This window comes from Felis catus, chromosome C1 (assembly GCF_018350175.1).
Source record: "Felis catus isolate Fca126 chromosome C1, F.catus_Fca126_mat1.0, whole genome shotgun sequence".
NCBI lineage: Eukaryota > Metazoa > Chordata > Mammalia > Carnivora > Felidae > Felis > Felis catus.
In genome coordinates this window covers 137,357,584-137,375,245 of record NC_058375.1, presented here as the reverse complement: position 1 = coordinate 137,375,245, position 17,662 = coordinate 137,357,584, and the positions used below count along the sequence as shown (strand labels likewise).

Here is a 17,662-nt window from a genome sequence, read left to right as displayed (position 1 = left end):
AAATATGTTTTAATGGGATCACTACTTAGATGATGTGCCCCTTCTCAGTTCATCAGTTAGGGGGAGAAATCTCAGTTTGTCCCATTGTGGGGAAAATTGAATGATCAGTTAAGGTGGTTATCTGTAAGATTCCTCAATTATAAAGTTGCCTTCTGCTTCATGTAAGTAATAAACAATCTATGGGAGTAATAACATCTTTTAATAAAAAAGGTATCACAAAAATCCTTAGAAGTAAATTTTGAATTAGAATCTCTGGTAAGCACATGTATTTTCATACTTAACCCTGTAGACACAGAATTCTTAATTCAAAGCATGACGCAGATCAGTTGAAATATTCTCTCTCTTATGCTCATTGCCATTCCCCTAACTGAATAAACACAATCCTTCTAGCCCTAATCTCTTGACATACCTTGAGAACTCTGTAAATGCCAAGGCAGTCTCTTGCATGGAAATATTGGAAATTGGGATGAAAATATTTTCTACATATAGAGGGTGAAATCTTTCTCAAGATTTATCTTTCTAAAAAAAATACATTTGTGAGTTCTTCAGTTTGTTTTGTTTTGTTTTTTTTTTTTCAATAATGATTCCAAGTGGTGGTGGCAGAGGTGAGTGAAGCTGCCAGCTGTGTTCCTACCTCAAGCTCCTGTGCAGTGGGTAATGCTGTGTTCATGGCTCAGAAACACAACTTTCCCAGCCTCACCTTCTTCAGTTACATGAAACTGGAGCCTGTTTTCTTTCTCTGTGACTGACTGGAAGTCCCACTAATGTCAGCACCATGTCCCCACTCACCTCCCTCCACAAACACCATCATTAGAAAGTAAAAAGACAATTCACATCATTTCCATATTCTGATAAATGTATATTTTCTGCTGGTTGATAGAAAAAGCTTGTAAATGCTTCAATCCTTAAAAAACAAAAAACAAACAAACAAACAAAAAAAACATTGCCAGGTAATTTGCCAATTCTGTTTTTCTTTTCTTCTTCTTTTTTCTTTTTTTAAGTAGGCTGCATGCCCACTGGGGAGACCAATATCGCTCTTGGCCTGAGATCAAGAGCTGAGCTGACATCAGCAGTGAGTTGTGTAACCCAACTGAACCACTCAGGCACCCCTGCCAGTTGTTTCTCTTTTTCCTATTCCTTCCCTATCAAACAAACACACATTGAATCAAAGACACTTCCAAAACTAAGTTAAATCATGTATATCCAAGTATACTTATATATATTGGAAATTACACAATATTCCTCAAGTACTAAATGAACAAATGTCCTCGTTTATCAGTGGATTATTCTGTAAAGAAAATTTGAGTATATTAATATCAAAACTAGAAAAAATAATAGTGAGTGGATTTTTTAGTTTTTTAATTAGATATAATTGACCTATCATATTAATTTGAGGTATACAACGAAACAGTTCAATATTTGTACTTAATATGCAATGATCACCATAGTAAGAATAGTTAATATGTATCATCCTACCTAGTTACAATGTATTTTATGAGAACTGTTTTGTTTTGTTTTACATTTTTATTTACTTTTGAGAGACAGAGACAGAGCATGAGTAGACAGAAAGAGGGAGAATCCAAAGTAGGCTCCAGGCTCTGAGTTAGCACAGAGCCGGATGTGGGGCTCAACGCCACCAACTGTGAGATAATGACCTTAGCCAAAGTCAGATGCCCCCCGGCTGAGCCACCCAGGCGCCTCTATTTTATGGGAACTTTTAAAATCCACTCAGCAACTTACACATATGCAATACAGTATTGTTAAGTATAGTTATCATATTGTACATTACATCCCTGTGACTTATTTATTTTATAACTGGAAGCTTGTAACTTTTGCCCACCAATTTTGCCTGCCCTCTGTTACCTATGGCTAAATAATATTCCACTATTTATACGTACCACATTTTCTTTATCCATTCATCCATTGATGGACATTAAGTTTGTTTTTTTGTCTTTGTTAATTGTTTTCCTTAGGAATATCTCTCAAATTAACCCATTTCTATCTCCACTATCACCACTCTTTTTCAAGCTTCTATTATAGCTCACTTATTCTATAACAACCTGCTTCTACAGTCTCCTTTCCAGGCCATTTTTCATAATTTTATGTAGAAAGCCATCTTTTTGAAATCAAATCTAATTATCTAAAATCCATCTCCCCATGTCTACCTTAAAGCACTTTAATGGATTTCTTCCTTTTTTTTTTTTTTGAGAATTGAATTTTCAATTCAAATGAAAATAGGAATTCTTAAATACAGCCTGCCATTTCCAACATGTTAGGATCTTGCCTATCCTTTCCAGACTTATCTTATATTTTTTGTCCTAAGTACCCGCCCTTCTTCTAGTTTCTTGAATAAGATCTTGTTCTCTCCTGCTATAGGGGTTTTACACATGTCATTTTATCTTCTAAAATATACCCCATTCTCTCCTGCCTCCTACGGTCATCTGGATAAATGATCTCTAAAGTTGTTGCATATGTTTTAGTGGGTACATCTTTAAGATTTTATTTAACTAATTAATTAATGAGGGAATTAGCAAGATATTATCACTAGTTCAGAAGAGATTTCAAAGAACACATTATACACATGCGTATATGTTTGTGTGTTGAGGAATGCTGAAATGAATTTACCAGTTGATGTGAATCTGAACAGTATCCATGGAGCAACAATGAATTGCCCTCCACTGGATGAAATTTGTTTGTATTTCTGTGGACATGAGTTATTTGCATTACTCTTTGTTTTCCGCAATTTGCTAAATTATGAAATGAGTCAAACACAATGAAAGGTGCATGTCATCTTAAGCAGTGCTCTTGCGTGATATCCAGTGATCTTTTATGCCTCTTTTAAAGTCTCACAAGTTTTCTTGACCAAGTCCCCTAGTTTGATCATAAAATCTCAAAGATTATTCCTTGAGGTAATAAAATTAAGATATTGAGATTACTAAAGCCATAAATTAAATTCTCTCTGGAAGTTTTTATAAGGAATCTCAGATTTTTAAAAGCCTGTATAATTTATTCTCCCAAGGCAAGAATGCTAAGCCCAAGAAATTCCACTAGATTTTACCAGCTATACCTGTAAATTTTGATGGATGCCTCCCTTTGTAATTTCTCCAAATTTGCTAGTATTCATGGTTTATCATGAAGCGACTTTTTAAAGAAAATCCCTGTAAGCCTGGGTCCATTTCAGACCAAGTACTGGATAAACCAGGTACCAGATCACTTCCCCTGAGAGGATTTTGTTGGCATTGGCTCTAAACATGAATTAATCTTTTTTTGTTTCTTAAAAGCGCCTTGTCCTACCTGATTAAATGAGCATAATTCTCAAATATAATATTCCAGACAGGGTCTTGGTTGTACAATTGATTTCTCTCAATTCTGTCCTGGTAAGTGTAGGACTGATTTTCACTGATCCTAAATACATAATTATATTGCCAATATAATAAAAGGTAAGAAGATTAAGTAAGAAATTCTGGAGATCAGTAGGGGTCAGATATAATTTTAAAATATTTTATTTTAGTTCATAAAAGCATATAAAAGTGGGTTCAAGATCACTTAAGTACAAAGACAAAAGGCATCATTTTGTATCCAGTAAATTTTGACATTGAAACAACATCAACCATATTCCAGACAGATAAACACAATAAAATGTCCCTTATCAGCTCATTCAGTGGTATGTAATCGAGTCTTCCTCTGCTGGATCTTTGGTTAACAGTCTGTTTCATAAAGCTGTTTGTTTCCATATTAAAATGAGTTCTGAAAAGCTTCAGTCCACTGATACAATGTAAAAGTTTTATTGTTGATTTGAGCTTAGAAATCCTAAAAGTATGAAGTACCTGATACAGTCATTTCCCAAAAGGCTCTGGGACTATCCTCGTTTGAAGACACAACTCTAACCTAAAGCTTGTACCAGAGCCTTGGTGCAAGTGCTAAATGAACATCTCATTTTAGACGACAGAGATTTAATGGCTGTGGTTTATTTATTAATGTAATACAAAATATCAGAATGGAGGGGATCAGGGTTCTCCTAAATGGTAGAGAATATTTTAGAAGAATTTTGACATCATTTCTTCAGGTAAAACATAGTGATAGCCAGCAATAACATTGACCCATCTCTAGGGAATTCATATGAATTTGTAAAATACATACAGTTTGTAAAATATATACATTAATAATAATTTATACACAAATTTAACATAGGCAAGTGGCTGGTCTCTTTTGATTTGACAGATTTTCCCACCCAACACTTAAAATAATAGCCCAGCAAACAAACTTTCTAATTCTTGCTAGCATTTTTCTTTTTTGTAAGGTGAAAGAATAAATACTTTGCAATTTTCTAATGGACTCTGGAATAATGCTGAAGTTTTTATTTGTTTTACATATTTAGGATTTGATTTGAGGAAGACAAACTCAAAATATTTATCAGAAGAAATTTGGACACTTAATAGGATAGTATTATTGGTGCCTGAAGAGACAGCACTGGGCTACCTATTTAATCACATTGACAAGAAAACATTTAACAAAATAAATATGGCTGGTAATGTGATTATAAAGAACTCTAGATCTTTCATAAGTGAGGAAACTTTTTTCTTTTTTTCTTTAATAGCAAAGGGCATAATTAATTCAGCATAAAGCACAGAAAAGTATTCTGGTGAAATATGGGATCTTTGCTTTTGAGGCACATTAGTTAAAGCAGGTAAAAAATAACATTTGAAAGGGATTGGTCAGTAAACCAAGGATGTTAGCTTATAAAATTAAGTGAACTTTGACAAAATTAACATCTTTTGTCACTTTTTTTTATAGACCTAGGTATTATATACCAAGACAAATAAAATTTACTTTCCAAGCTTTCTCTTTCATAGTCTAAAATAAGCTGACATTTTACTTGTGAGGACAGTGGTTCCTGCTCAGGGGTCTGAGAGGTGAAAGCTATTTTCAAAACAATACCAAGATATGTTATGTTAACAGGCAGTGCGTTCATCATTGTTATTTACAAATGATTGAATAAACATAAATTTTAATAATTTTTCACTTTTAATATGTAATAAGTTAAGTGTTGAAAGTTATAATTCCCGTAAATGAAGGCTTTTGGGATCCTTAAAAAGTTTTAAGAATTTTGATCCACTTTTGGTCCAGTTTCAGGATAAAATTATTGTTCCTTCTTGTAAAACAAAATCACACACACACATGCACACAGTTTGGTCATTATTGCTGTCAGTGTAGCTTCAACCACTTATATTAATTATTACTTTTAACCAATGTAAATAACTGCTATTTCACAATCAAGGCACAGATACTTGAGAATGTCTGGCAACTGACAGCATTTTAGCAGACCAACAGAGAGCCTGAGCACACAAATCATGCCTTTCTACACAGTAGGTTCTCCTGCTAAAGGTGTCAGATAGGAGCACTTTCATTATCTTGAACAAAGCTACAGCCTTTCTATAGTATATAAAGGTAAAACAACAACAACAACAAAACTATATAAACTTACAATTATGCTTAGTGATCAATGTTCCAGTATTCTGAGAAATTATTTAGCTATTTAGGTAATTTAGTTAAAAAAATAGACTCAGGAAATCCACTTGACTGGGTTTGTATTTGCAATTCATTGGAAGTGAATCAATGAGTGCAGTTTCTCTGTTAACTTTATTATGTGTGCAGGTGCCATAAAACAAGAGCCAGAAAACCTGATACAAGCCTAGGGCCAATGTCATTGATTAGGGCTTGCTCTCGAGTTTGGACTTTAGAGAAAAATTATTTAGGATCATATCTTTGCTCTACCACTTAGTAGCATAGAAGAAATGAGGCCAAGTTTTCCAATCTGTAAAATAGTTGTTGTACTTATTAAATGAGTTAATTTTGTAAAATTGCTTACAACAGTGTCTGACCCATAGTAAATGCTCAGTAAAGGGTAGTTTTCATCATCATCGCTGTCTTTAACAGCATCAGCAGCAATATCTAAGTTATTGGTAGCAGTCATAGTTATTTTAGAAAAGATAAAAAGCAAGTCCATACTCTGTTAGAAATGGTCTGTCACTTCAGTCATTTTAAGGATGAAAATATGGAAATCCGGAAGATTTAAATAAATTTCCCATAATCATAGAACTTGTTACAGAGGACACTACCTGCAGCATATCAATGTGGGATCATGTAATAATAATAATGCTCAGAATACCAAAGACCAGGATTTCAAATACATCCTTCATTTTGGGATTAGAACATAGTATATTATAGCTCTGTAAGTTATCAGTGAATGGCCAGTTCAGCTAGGTGACACAAGTTTATAAAGGGAATTTTTCAAGGTAGTTCCTCCCCAACAGCTCCCTCCCTCCCTCCCTTCCTCCCTCCCTCCCTCCCTTCCTTCCTTCCTTCCTTCCTTCCTTCCTTCCTTCCTTCCTTCCTTCCTTCCTCTCTCTCAATCTCTCTTTTCTTTCCTATTTTAATAAGAAGAAAACATAATCATTGGAAAACATTTGTAGAATGCAAGAGCATATGTAAAGAATGACATAAACATAATCTACTTCTTAATCTTCCAGCCTTGAGATAACCACTCTAAACATGCCAGGATTTATTTCATTTAAGTCTATCCCTTATTATTATTACATTTTTTAACACAATTATTGTGAGAGAATTCAAAGTCCATTTATTTAATAAAAGGAAGAGTTTGGAGGAGAATACCTAGCTATTCTGTTTAATACTTAATTAATTCTTGGCATTTTCATTAGAGTTTCTCATATTTCAAACGTGATTAAGCTGACTTTGCTTCTTTAGCATTCTTTAGGGCATAATGGCAAACAATTTGTCTTTTGATTCTTGATTTATTACTTTGCTGTTGCAATTACCTTAACTGTATAGAGTATATACCTCTTTACATTGACACACATTACCCTACACATACACACAAATACATTTTATTTCTATTTTATGTGAATTGTAGGCCCATTAAAACAGGCCCATTAAGATTATAATTCCTATCACATGGAACCAATAAATCTTGAGAAGAATTGTTATGTTTATAATTATTTTTTCTAAGATTTAGAAAAATCTAGATTCTATTTTCTTTTTAAATGTTTTTTTTACATTTTTTTTAATGTTTATTTTTGAGACAGAGGGAGACAGAGCGTGAGTGGGGGAGGGGCAGAGAGAGAGGGAGACACAGAATCCAAAACAGGCTCCAGGCTCTTAGCTGTCAGCACAGAGCCTGATGCGGGGCTTGAACCCATGAACTGTGAGATCATGACCTGAGCTGAAGTTGGATGCTCCACTGACTGAGCCAACCAGGCGCCCCAGGATTCTGTTTTCTATTAAAATATACTTGTTGGGTGTGCCTGGCTCAGTCAGTTAAGTGTCTGATTCTTGATTTTGGTTCAAGTCATGATCTCATGGTTGATGAGATGGAGTTTGGAGCCTGCCTGGGATTCTCTCTCTCTCCCTCTCTCTGCCCTTCTGCCACTCATGCTTGCTTTCTCTCTCTCAAAATAAACATTTTAAAACATACATACTTGTTAGTATCTTTACAAAATATTTTTTTAATATTGGTTCTATGCAAACATTATTAAAATTATTCTTGGAATAATTTTATTTATTAAATTTTTCTACTTTAGCTTTATTTTTTTCCTGTTGTTACCCCTTAACTAGTTATTGTTGATGTGCAGAAAAGTTATTGAAAAAAAACCCATAAGATTTCATCATTCTTTCCAATATTTCTACTTCTTATTAACATTTCATGATTTGTCCCTGTGATCAGAATTTCCAAATCATAAATCTGTTTGTTTTTGGTTTTAGAGTTTCACCAATCAGGAGAGTGTGGGCCATGGATTTCAGACAAAATTTGTGCCCAGTATTTCATAATGTTTCTTTTTTCAAGAATTGCTATTCAATTTTATCAGATTTTAAACATCTAGTAATTATTAAACATCTATTAATGTGCTTCCTTTTGTGTCTGTAGTAGTGTATAATTAGTGATCAATTTCTTATTAAAATCCTATTGTTCTTGGATGTCATGGATGATGAGAAGTAACTGATAGAAAGGAGGAATCATTGATCCAGACCTCCATAAGTTAACACATTTTTTTTTCTAAGGGAAGCACATCTTTCTAATCTAACTGCACAGAAGAAGGATTTTTTGCTGGGAGTTTTTTTTTCTAATGGCCACATTCTCCAATTCTTGGGACATATCCAGATGTGGAAGCCTAAATTGCTAAACCACAAACCCCACAAAAATAGATTTTAGGCAGATAGTGAAGACTTTGGTGTATGAAGTCAATGCCAAGCATTTGTCACTGAATTTTTCAAAGTGCTTTGGAAGCCAAGAATATTAGTAGTTGTGACTCAAGAACAATAAATGTATAATTTGTTACATAAAGAAGAAATAGGCTGTAAAACAGCTTTTAAAATCTTGCTTTTTCCTAGGTGCCCAACTACACATAATCTTGCAGAAAGTAGGTTATCAAAATGAAGCATTTAAAAATAAATGAATATAATTTATATCAATCTTTCATTTCCCTTTGTAGTCTTACCTACATTTATCTATTTGATCTAACATGCTTTAATTCATATTATTTCTCAATCACTGCTACCATTAGAAACATTAAATAGTAGTTCAGGCAGAAATACAATGAAGGCATTCTAATTAGATTTGGTGGTTGTCATGGCATGGGGGGGGTTGTTCTAATCTTAATAAACAGGGTTCTGTACATGAGAGCCCCTTTACTTTTCTCCTTTGTTCCCCTATTTTATTCTACCTCAAGGCAAGAACATCTCTATTGTGCTTACAAATATGTAAACATCTCTATTATATATCTACAAATACACACACGGACACACATGCACACACACACATATATATATCACACACACACACACATATATATATATATATATATATATATATATATATATATAAAGCCTAGAAATATTTTTTAAATGCTATTTATTTATTTTGAGAGAGAGAGAGAGAGAGAGAGAGAGAGAGAGAGAGAGAGAGAGAGAGAGCGTGCAGGGCAGGGGCAGAGAGAGAGGGAGAGAATCCAAAGCAGGCTCTGCACTGTCAGTGCAGAGCCCCACATGGGTTTAAACTCATGATCTGTGAGACCATAACTTGAGCTGAAATCAAGAGTCAGATGCTTAACTGACTGAGCCACACAGGTCCCCTGCGTACAAATATTTTTTAAGACATATTTTTATAATCCTACTTCTGGGTTTTAGTAAGAATAATACTTTAAGTTTTATAGCAGGAATTGTCTATACTGCTTAAAGTATACACTATTCTTGTATCTTACATCTACAAGTTAGCTTTTAAAAGATAGGGGTGCTTGTATTTAAGCAGCGTTTTGTACTTTATGACATATCTTCATTGGATTTAGAGCTAAAAAGTACTTTAGAGATCATGTATCCCAAATTTACCTCTGTACCCACAGCAGAAAGAAACAAAATTGAGGTATCCTGTTCTGTATGTGGGCTTTTTCATCTTCTCATTCATATGTACTTTTGTCTTCTGCCTTGTGCTGATGCAATCTCATCACAAACAAATAAAGTGATATGTCTCCTAACATTGAAAGAGTTTGATGCAATAAGCAAAGTAATTGCAAAATAATTGCAAATGTTGACCTCAATCATATAAAATACTGCATGTCTGTCTCTCTTACATGTAATTGAGAAAGAGCTCTCTGCTACTTTCTCAGTCCTAAGATACATGTATTGCTTTTAGGAATTGATAAGGAATTTAGGAGGAGTAGATACACTGACCCATTAAGTATAGACATGAATTTGATGATGTATTCTAATTTATCAAAATGGTAAATATGGAAAAAAAACATGTTGTAGTTTTTTCATGTTTTAAGGATCCCTTCAAACTCAATCAGATCATGCCATATATTATGATAGTTGTAATCTTATTTTTTTTTTATTTTTTTTTCAACGTTTTTATTTATTTTTGGGACAGAGAGAGACAGAGCATGAACAGGGGAGGGGCAGAGAGAGAGGGAGACACAGAATCGGAAACAGGCTCCAGGCTCCGAGCTGTCAGCCCAGAGCCTGACGCGGGGCTCGAACTCACGGACCGTAAGATCGTGACCTGGCTGAAGTCGGACGCTTAACCGACTGCGCCACCCAGGCGCCCCAGTTGTAATCTTATTTAGATGCACATATTTCCATTAACTCCATTAAAAAAAGTTGTGAGGATTAGATGACCTAATGCATATAAAATGTTAGTCAAATGAGGCATTCAAAAATAGATCTTCCATTGGTTTTCCTAGTTTATTATTTTATTGTTATTAATATTCATACTGTTAAGCTTTTAATAACATTTCCTCCTTTTTCACCCAGAATAAGGAAATAGAAAAGATTATGGATTTTCATTTTATAGAAAATTTAAGGTAGATTCTACAATTTTCTGTAAAATATCCAATGGCTTAAAATCTCTAAGTGCTATGTTTAGGATGCTCCAAGAGTTTGGAATCTCCTGCTCTTCTATAGACATGATGGGATGAATTTCCTATCAGAGCACCAGATGCCTTTATAGAGAGATAGGTTTCCATTATTTGGTAAACATAACAAATTATGCCACTGGAGGCGGGGGGACAGCCACTTTGGTTAAGTTTAATGGGTTTGTTCTTTAATTCAGAATTCACTATGTCTCCCACCAACTATAGGACCTTAAGGAAGGAATATCCATCCCTCCCTTCTGCAACTACCCTTTACAACATCCAAAGTGAAGGTGAGAGTGGATGTCTCTGTCTTGTTCCTGACTGTAGATGAAAGATCTCTTGTTTCCCCATTGAGTGTCATATTAGTTGTGGGTCTTTTGTACATGACCTTTATAATGTTGAGGTACATTCCCTCTATCCTTACTTTGTTGAGAGTTTTTATCAAGAGTGGATACTGTAATTTGTCAAATGCCTTTTCTGTATCTATTGAGAGGATCATATGGTTCTTATCCTTTCTTTTATTAATGTGGTGTATCATGTGATTGATTTGTGAATATTGAACTACCCTTGCAGCCCAAGAATGAATCCCACTTGGTCTGGTGAATTATTATTTTATTGTACTGTTGGATTCAATTTGCTTATATTTTGTTGAGAATATTTGCATCTATGTTCATCAGGAATATTGGCCTGTAATTTTCTTTTTTAGTGCAGTCATTGTCTGGTTTTGGAATCAAGTTAATGCTGGCCTCATAGAATAGTTTGAAAGTTTTTCTTCCATTTCTATTTTTTAGAAAAGCTTGAGAAAAATGGGTATTAACTCTTTAAATATTGATAGAACTCTCCTGGGAAGCCATCTGGCCCTGGACTTTTGCTTGTTGGGAGATTATTTGATTACAGATTCAATTTCTTTGCTGGTTATGGATCTGTTCAAATTTTCTATTGCTTCCTATTCCAGTTTTGGTAATTTATATGTTTTTAGGAATTTATCTATTTCTTCCAGATTGCCCTGTTTGTTGGCATATAATTTTTCATAATATTCTTTTATAATTATTTGTATTTCTGTGGTGTTGGTTGTGATCTCTCCTCTCTTATTCATGATTTTATGTATTTGAGTCCTTTCTCTTTTCTTTTTGATAAGTCTGAATATGGGTTTATCAATTTTATTAATTCTTTGAAAGAATCAGCTCCTGGTTTCATTGATCTGTTCTACTGGTTTGTTTGTTTGTTTGTTTCTGTATCATTTATTTCTGCTCTCATATTTTAAAAAAAATTAATATTTATTCATTTTTGAGAGAGTGTGAGCATAGGAGGGACAGAGAGAGAGAGAGGGACACAGAATCCACAGAATGAAGCAGGCTCGAGGCTCTGCACTGTCAGTACAGAACCCGACATGGCACTCGAAGCAACAAACCAAGAGATCATGACCTGAACTGGTTGGATGCTTAACCAACTGAGCCACCCAGGCACCCAGAATTCTGTTTTCATCTTTATTGTTTCCCTTCTTCTACTGGCTTTAGGCTTCATTTTCTATTCTTTTTCTAGCTCCTTTAGATAGAGATAAGGTTAGATTTTATATTTGAGATTTATTTTGCTTCTTGATTTAGGCGTTTATTGCTATATACCTTCCTCTTATGACTGCTTTTGCTGCATCCTAAAGGTTTTGGACTTTCATGTTTTCATTTTCATTTGTTTCTATACATTTTTGTATTCTTTAATTTCCTGGCTAACCCATCCATTCCTTAGTAGGATGTTCTTTAACTTCCATGTGTTTGTGGTCTTTCCAAATTTTTTCTAGTGGTTGACTTCAAGTTTCAGAGTATTATGGTCTGAAAATATGCATTGTATACTCTGTCTTTTTGTACTTGTTGAGGGGTGATTTGTGACCCAGTATTTGATCTATTCTGGACGATATCCCATGTGTACTTGAAAAGAGTTTTTATTCTGCTGCTTTAGGATGAAATATTTTGAATGTACCTGTTAAATCTATTGGGTCCAGTGTGTCATTCCACACCATTGTTTCTTTGTTGATTTTCTCCTTAGATGATCTGTCCATTGCTGTAAGTGGGTGTTAAAGTTCCCTCCTGTCATTGTATTATTATCAATGATTTTTCTTTATGTTTGTTATTGTTTTATATATTTGAGTGCTCCAAGTTGGGGCTAGATGGAGCTAGAGTGTATCATGCTAAGTGAAATAAGTCAGTCAGCAAAAGACAAATACCATATGACTTTTCTCATATGTAGAATTTAAGAAACAAAACAGATGAACATAGGGGAAAGGAAAAAAAAATGAGAGGGAGGCAAACCATAAAAGAGACTCTTAACTATAAAGAACAAACTGAGGGTTGCTGGAGGGTAGGTGAATGGAGGGTAGGCTAAATGGGTGATGGGTATTAAGGAGGGCACTTGTGATTAGCATGGGGTGGCATATGTAAGTGATGAATCACTAAATGCTACTCCTGAAACTAATATTATACTATATGTTAACTAAGTATAATTTAAATAAAACTTGAAACATAAAAATAATGAAGATGCTTAGCAATGTATTGATTCTGCTTACTCTTCGTAATTTTTAACCTATTAATCTTGGTGTCTTTGTTATTTAGCACAGAATCTGCTACATTATAATTATTCAAAAAGATTAGTTAAACTGAACAGAGACTATATCAATATATGGTCAGAGAGTATCTAAATGGATTTTTCCTTTTAGTAAAAAGCCGATGTCTGTGTTAAAAAAAAAAAATGAAAGTGAGCATGTTTGTATCTGCATTGCTACAGAGGTAGAATGATTCTGATTGTATTGTAAGCAATTGCCAATATTTCATAAAACTTTTCAAGTTTTTCTCAAATTACATATTTGAATCTTTAAGACATGCCATTTACAGTGATTTTCCTCTTACTATCTTGTGTGAAGTCATATTTTTTATTTAAAATGTGTTATGTTTTTACTCATTACTAAAGGTAAGCAAGGAAAAAAAGGAATTGGAAATATTATGATTACTATTATCCTCCTTCTGTTGGCAACATGAGTTAAGGTGCCTCACAATTTTTTTCTGAGGTCTATGATTAAAAAGGTCTGCATTTTAATCTTTTCATATCAGTAAGCATTTATTTATACAGTATTTTTCAAATTTCTCATCATTTCTCTCTTCCTCTTAAAATTAAAAAAATTACTAGTAACTGGAAATAGGGCATAGATATCCAGGAAATGTAATTTGGCAATAAATGCTGTTTTGAAGTACACTGCATGGTTTGTGGATAAATATTTCTTTAATGTGTGTAATTACTGGATCAGCAGAATAAATGTGGTCATGTCCTTGTAATTAATACATTGTCAAAAGTTCATTTAAGTATAATAATTTTACTGGGAAAATGCTGTCTATGTGTTTCCTGCAATAATTTGTTAAATTAAGTGCAATAAATATAAAATTACTCTTAGAAATATATCTATTCTTTTCATGTTCTTTTTCACTAGGTGTCACATAATGCTTTAAGAAACCCCTCCATACATCCCCTTTACCCTAGCCCTTACTTCATCAATTAAAAATTCTTAAGAAAGAGTACAGATACTAAATTTTACAAATTCACTTTTTAAAAAATTTAAGTTCAGCTTTAGAATATTATAACATAGCATATTAGAGCATAGGTTGAAAATATTTCCCCACAAATTATGCAAATTGCCAAATGTCTTGTCCTTAATATAGGATGACTAGTAAAGCATGGCCATTTCCCTCTGCACACAGTGAACATTTATCTGAGGAGAATGGAGTCACAGCAACACAGAATTCTAGAGCTGGAATGATTCTTAGAGATCGCCCCATGCAACCCTTTCATTTTATAGTCTTGTCACATTTTCTAAGCCCTCCACAGAAGGATACAGGGCTCTGCTAAGTAAAACAGCTGTGGGCACTCAAGGAGGACATGATAAATTAAAGGTGCTTTCTTTATAATGCTATGGCCAAAGGGCAGCAGGGAAATATGGTTTACATTGCCTGACATTTTACCTGTGTTGGGCATATAGCTGGAAGTTCTATAAATAAAGGGCAGTGAGAAAACAAGAGATACTCAACAGGGCTGAGAATAAAATGCACTGTGAGGTGGACATTGCTCACAGTGGTACGTACAGCTAGCAAAGACCTTTTTCTTACTGCTTTACCAAAGTAATTCATATAAGAGAGACAAAAGACAACATTTTTTTAAAAAACGTATTTGTTTATTTTGAGGCACGGGCCGGGGGGGGGTGGTGGTCAGAGAAAGAGGGAGAGAGAGAGAGAATCTCAAACAGGCTTTGCCCTGTCAGCTCAGAGCCTGACATGGGGCTTGAACCCACAAACCGTGAGATCATGACCTGAGCAGAAACTGAGACAGACGCCCAACCGGCAGAGCAGTAGGAAGAGAGAATGGACATTTGCTAAGTCAATGAGCATGCATTGATTAATTTTTCCCATTTGAAAAATAGTAGAAACTATGGCTCTAGATCAACATTTCAAATACTATAAAATCAATTTCTGTATGGATTCTATGGGTCTTGTAAGCAAGACGCTAGTCCACCATCTAGGCTAAATCAGAGAACATAGCACCTTTGCAATTAAATCCAGTACTTCCTATTTTACAGATCTAGCTTGCCCTATAGTAGACTTCCCATACTCTGTGATTCTTCTTAAGTACCACAAGCTCAAATTTACTGTGTGCACTTGATGTTGACTGAAGAATATTTTATAGGAAAGAGCTATAAGAACTTAGGAAGTGAAAAAATATCCTTAAATCCAATATTAAACATTGTGATACCTAGAAAAATATATTACAGATTCCTATCTTGGAAAACATCTTACTGGTTATATCTCTTTTTACAACTCTGGCCTCTTCACATTAAGCTTGGGCTCTCCCTTCTCACCCAGTTCTTCTGTACATCTTCTTCCTTGACCCTTTCTCCCTTTCTGTCCTGGGCTGCTTGTAGAGATTTTCTTCTCCAATGATTTAGAATTATTCAAATCTCTCTTTATATTTTCCTGTTCTCCAAGATCACATGCCAAGGTATCTCACACACTAAAGAGAAATCCAGCAAGTTGCTTAAACAAGAAGCCATATCTTTGATGCAAATTATGCTACTTTCTAATTATACAAAAACAACACAATATATTCTTTTTTTCATTTTTATCACTGATTTTTTTTTTAATTTAAGTAACCATAGGAAGTATATAAGATGAGGGCAGGAGGGAAGCCTTCACAATACCTTGGAGGAATTTAAAATCTAGTTGTGAAAAAACATAGGTAGATGGGTAGCTAGGTAGGTAGATACTTAGCTAAGGAAGATAAAATAATCAGGCTTTTAATTAAAAACAAATAAGCATGGGGGCACCTGGGTGGTTCAGCCAGTTGAGCACTGGATTCTTGATTTCGACTTGAGTCATGATCCTGGGGTTCTGGGACTGAGCCCTGCATTGGGCTCCTCACTGAGTGTGGAGCCTGCTTGAAATTCTCTCTCTCTCCTTCTCTCTCTGTCTCTGTCTCTGTCTCTCTCTTTCCCAGCCCCTCTCTCCTGCTCACATGCTCTCTCTCTCTCTCTCTCTCTCTCTCTCGCTCTCTCTCTCTCTCTCTTTCTCTATCAAATGAAAAATTAACAAACAGAAAACCACATAAGTATGAAGTAATGTATTGCAATATGAATATATGAATGCTCAGAGAGAGTAAAGAATTTGGAATTCACAGTCTGAGTTGGAAGAACATTTTGGAAGTTCTGGTGCATAGTCATACCCATTGGAGATGGGCCAGTAGTACTGTTTTTAAATAGATCTAGCGAAATGAACAGTTTAACCTCAAAGCTTATTAAGCCACAGTTTAGTGCTCTTCACTTTCATGGATCCATGGTACTCATAGTGGCTCAGGCAGTATGCTGTGTGGCCATTATTGACATACATGGTCAAAACGTTACAAAAGTAGGACATTTTAACTATAATTAGTTAAAACTGCTGTCTGTCTCTTCTCCAGTTTCCTCTCTGTTCTACTTCCCCTTTGTCAGGCAGTGGTGAAGTGGCTATAGACCATTTGAGGACCTTGTTTTGGGGAAGTGTGGTTGAAGATACATTAATTTGGGTTTAGTGGGGGTATGTCTATATGTTTCAAAGGTGTGTTTCTGTAGGGCTGCCAGTAAAAATTCAGGACACTAGTTAAATTTGAAATTTAGATTAATCTGTTAGATTAAGTTTTTAGTGTATGTCCAAAAAACATGATCTGTTGTTCATATGAAATTCAACTTTAACATATCATTCTGTATTTTAGTTTGCTAAATCTTGCCTTCATGTATTTCTGTGTTTGGTTTCTGCTAGTCATCCTGGTGCAGAATAGCAATCAGATATGTTCTTCATCCACTGTGCCTACTCTCCATGAATCAAGATCCAATGCAGTCAGAAGTGACATTGCAAAATGATAAAGCTCTCTGCTTACCTGACACTGGGAGAATATAGGTAGTGGAATAGAAACAAGCTTCAGAATTTCCAAAATCAGAAACTATTCTGTGGACATGTTCTCCAAATATACAGCTCACATTTAAAAACAAATCTGACAGAAGTTCCCCCAAATTTGACAACAATCCTAAAAGTTCACATGCTTTTACCAACAATAAGTTGTGATATTCAAAGTAACTTTTCTAAATTACCAATTAAAAAAGTCAAACGTAATAGAGGAAAAATTTAATTATCTCTTCACTATATAACAAAATTAGAATAATTAAGAAATTATAGTTATGTGAAGAGATGATTAAAGAAAGTATAAACCAAAAATATATTACAGAAACTGGCCAGAAGTGATAAAAGTTTTATTTTTTCAAGATCTTGTGTTATTTACCACATTCTGCATCTTTTTTTAAAAAATGGTATTTTGCTGTACTTTTTAATTCTAAATAGATATTTATGTCTTCATTATTTGGTGCCCTCCAGGCTCCTCATGGAGCCTGTTTGGGATTCTCTTTCTCCCTTTCTCTCTCTGCCCCTCCCCTGCTCACTCATACACATGTGTATTCTCTCTTATAAAAACAAATAAATAAATAAAAACATGAAAAAGTAATAATTTGATGCCCCTTCTCTTAAAGAGCATTCCCAGAATTTTAAGGGCTTCAGGCTTTGTGTGATATCTTGAGAATCATCCAGAGATTTATAGCGTTATTTTCATACTGTATTTGTTCTTTCTTCTAGGTCTTGATTCTTTTCAGTTTTAAGAGAATGAGTACCCTGTGATCTTGAGTCAGT

General features: G+C 34.5%; 1 long non-coding RNA gene across 2 annotated transcripts in view; it reads left to right on the top strand.

Moving 5' to 3' along the window:
- The window catches only part of LOC109502680, a 799,154-nt gene that overhangs the window by 509,293 nt on the left and 272,199 nt on the right, over positions 1–17,662 (top strand). The window lies entirely within an intron of this gene.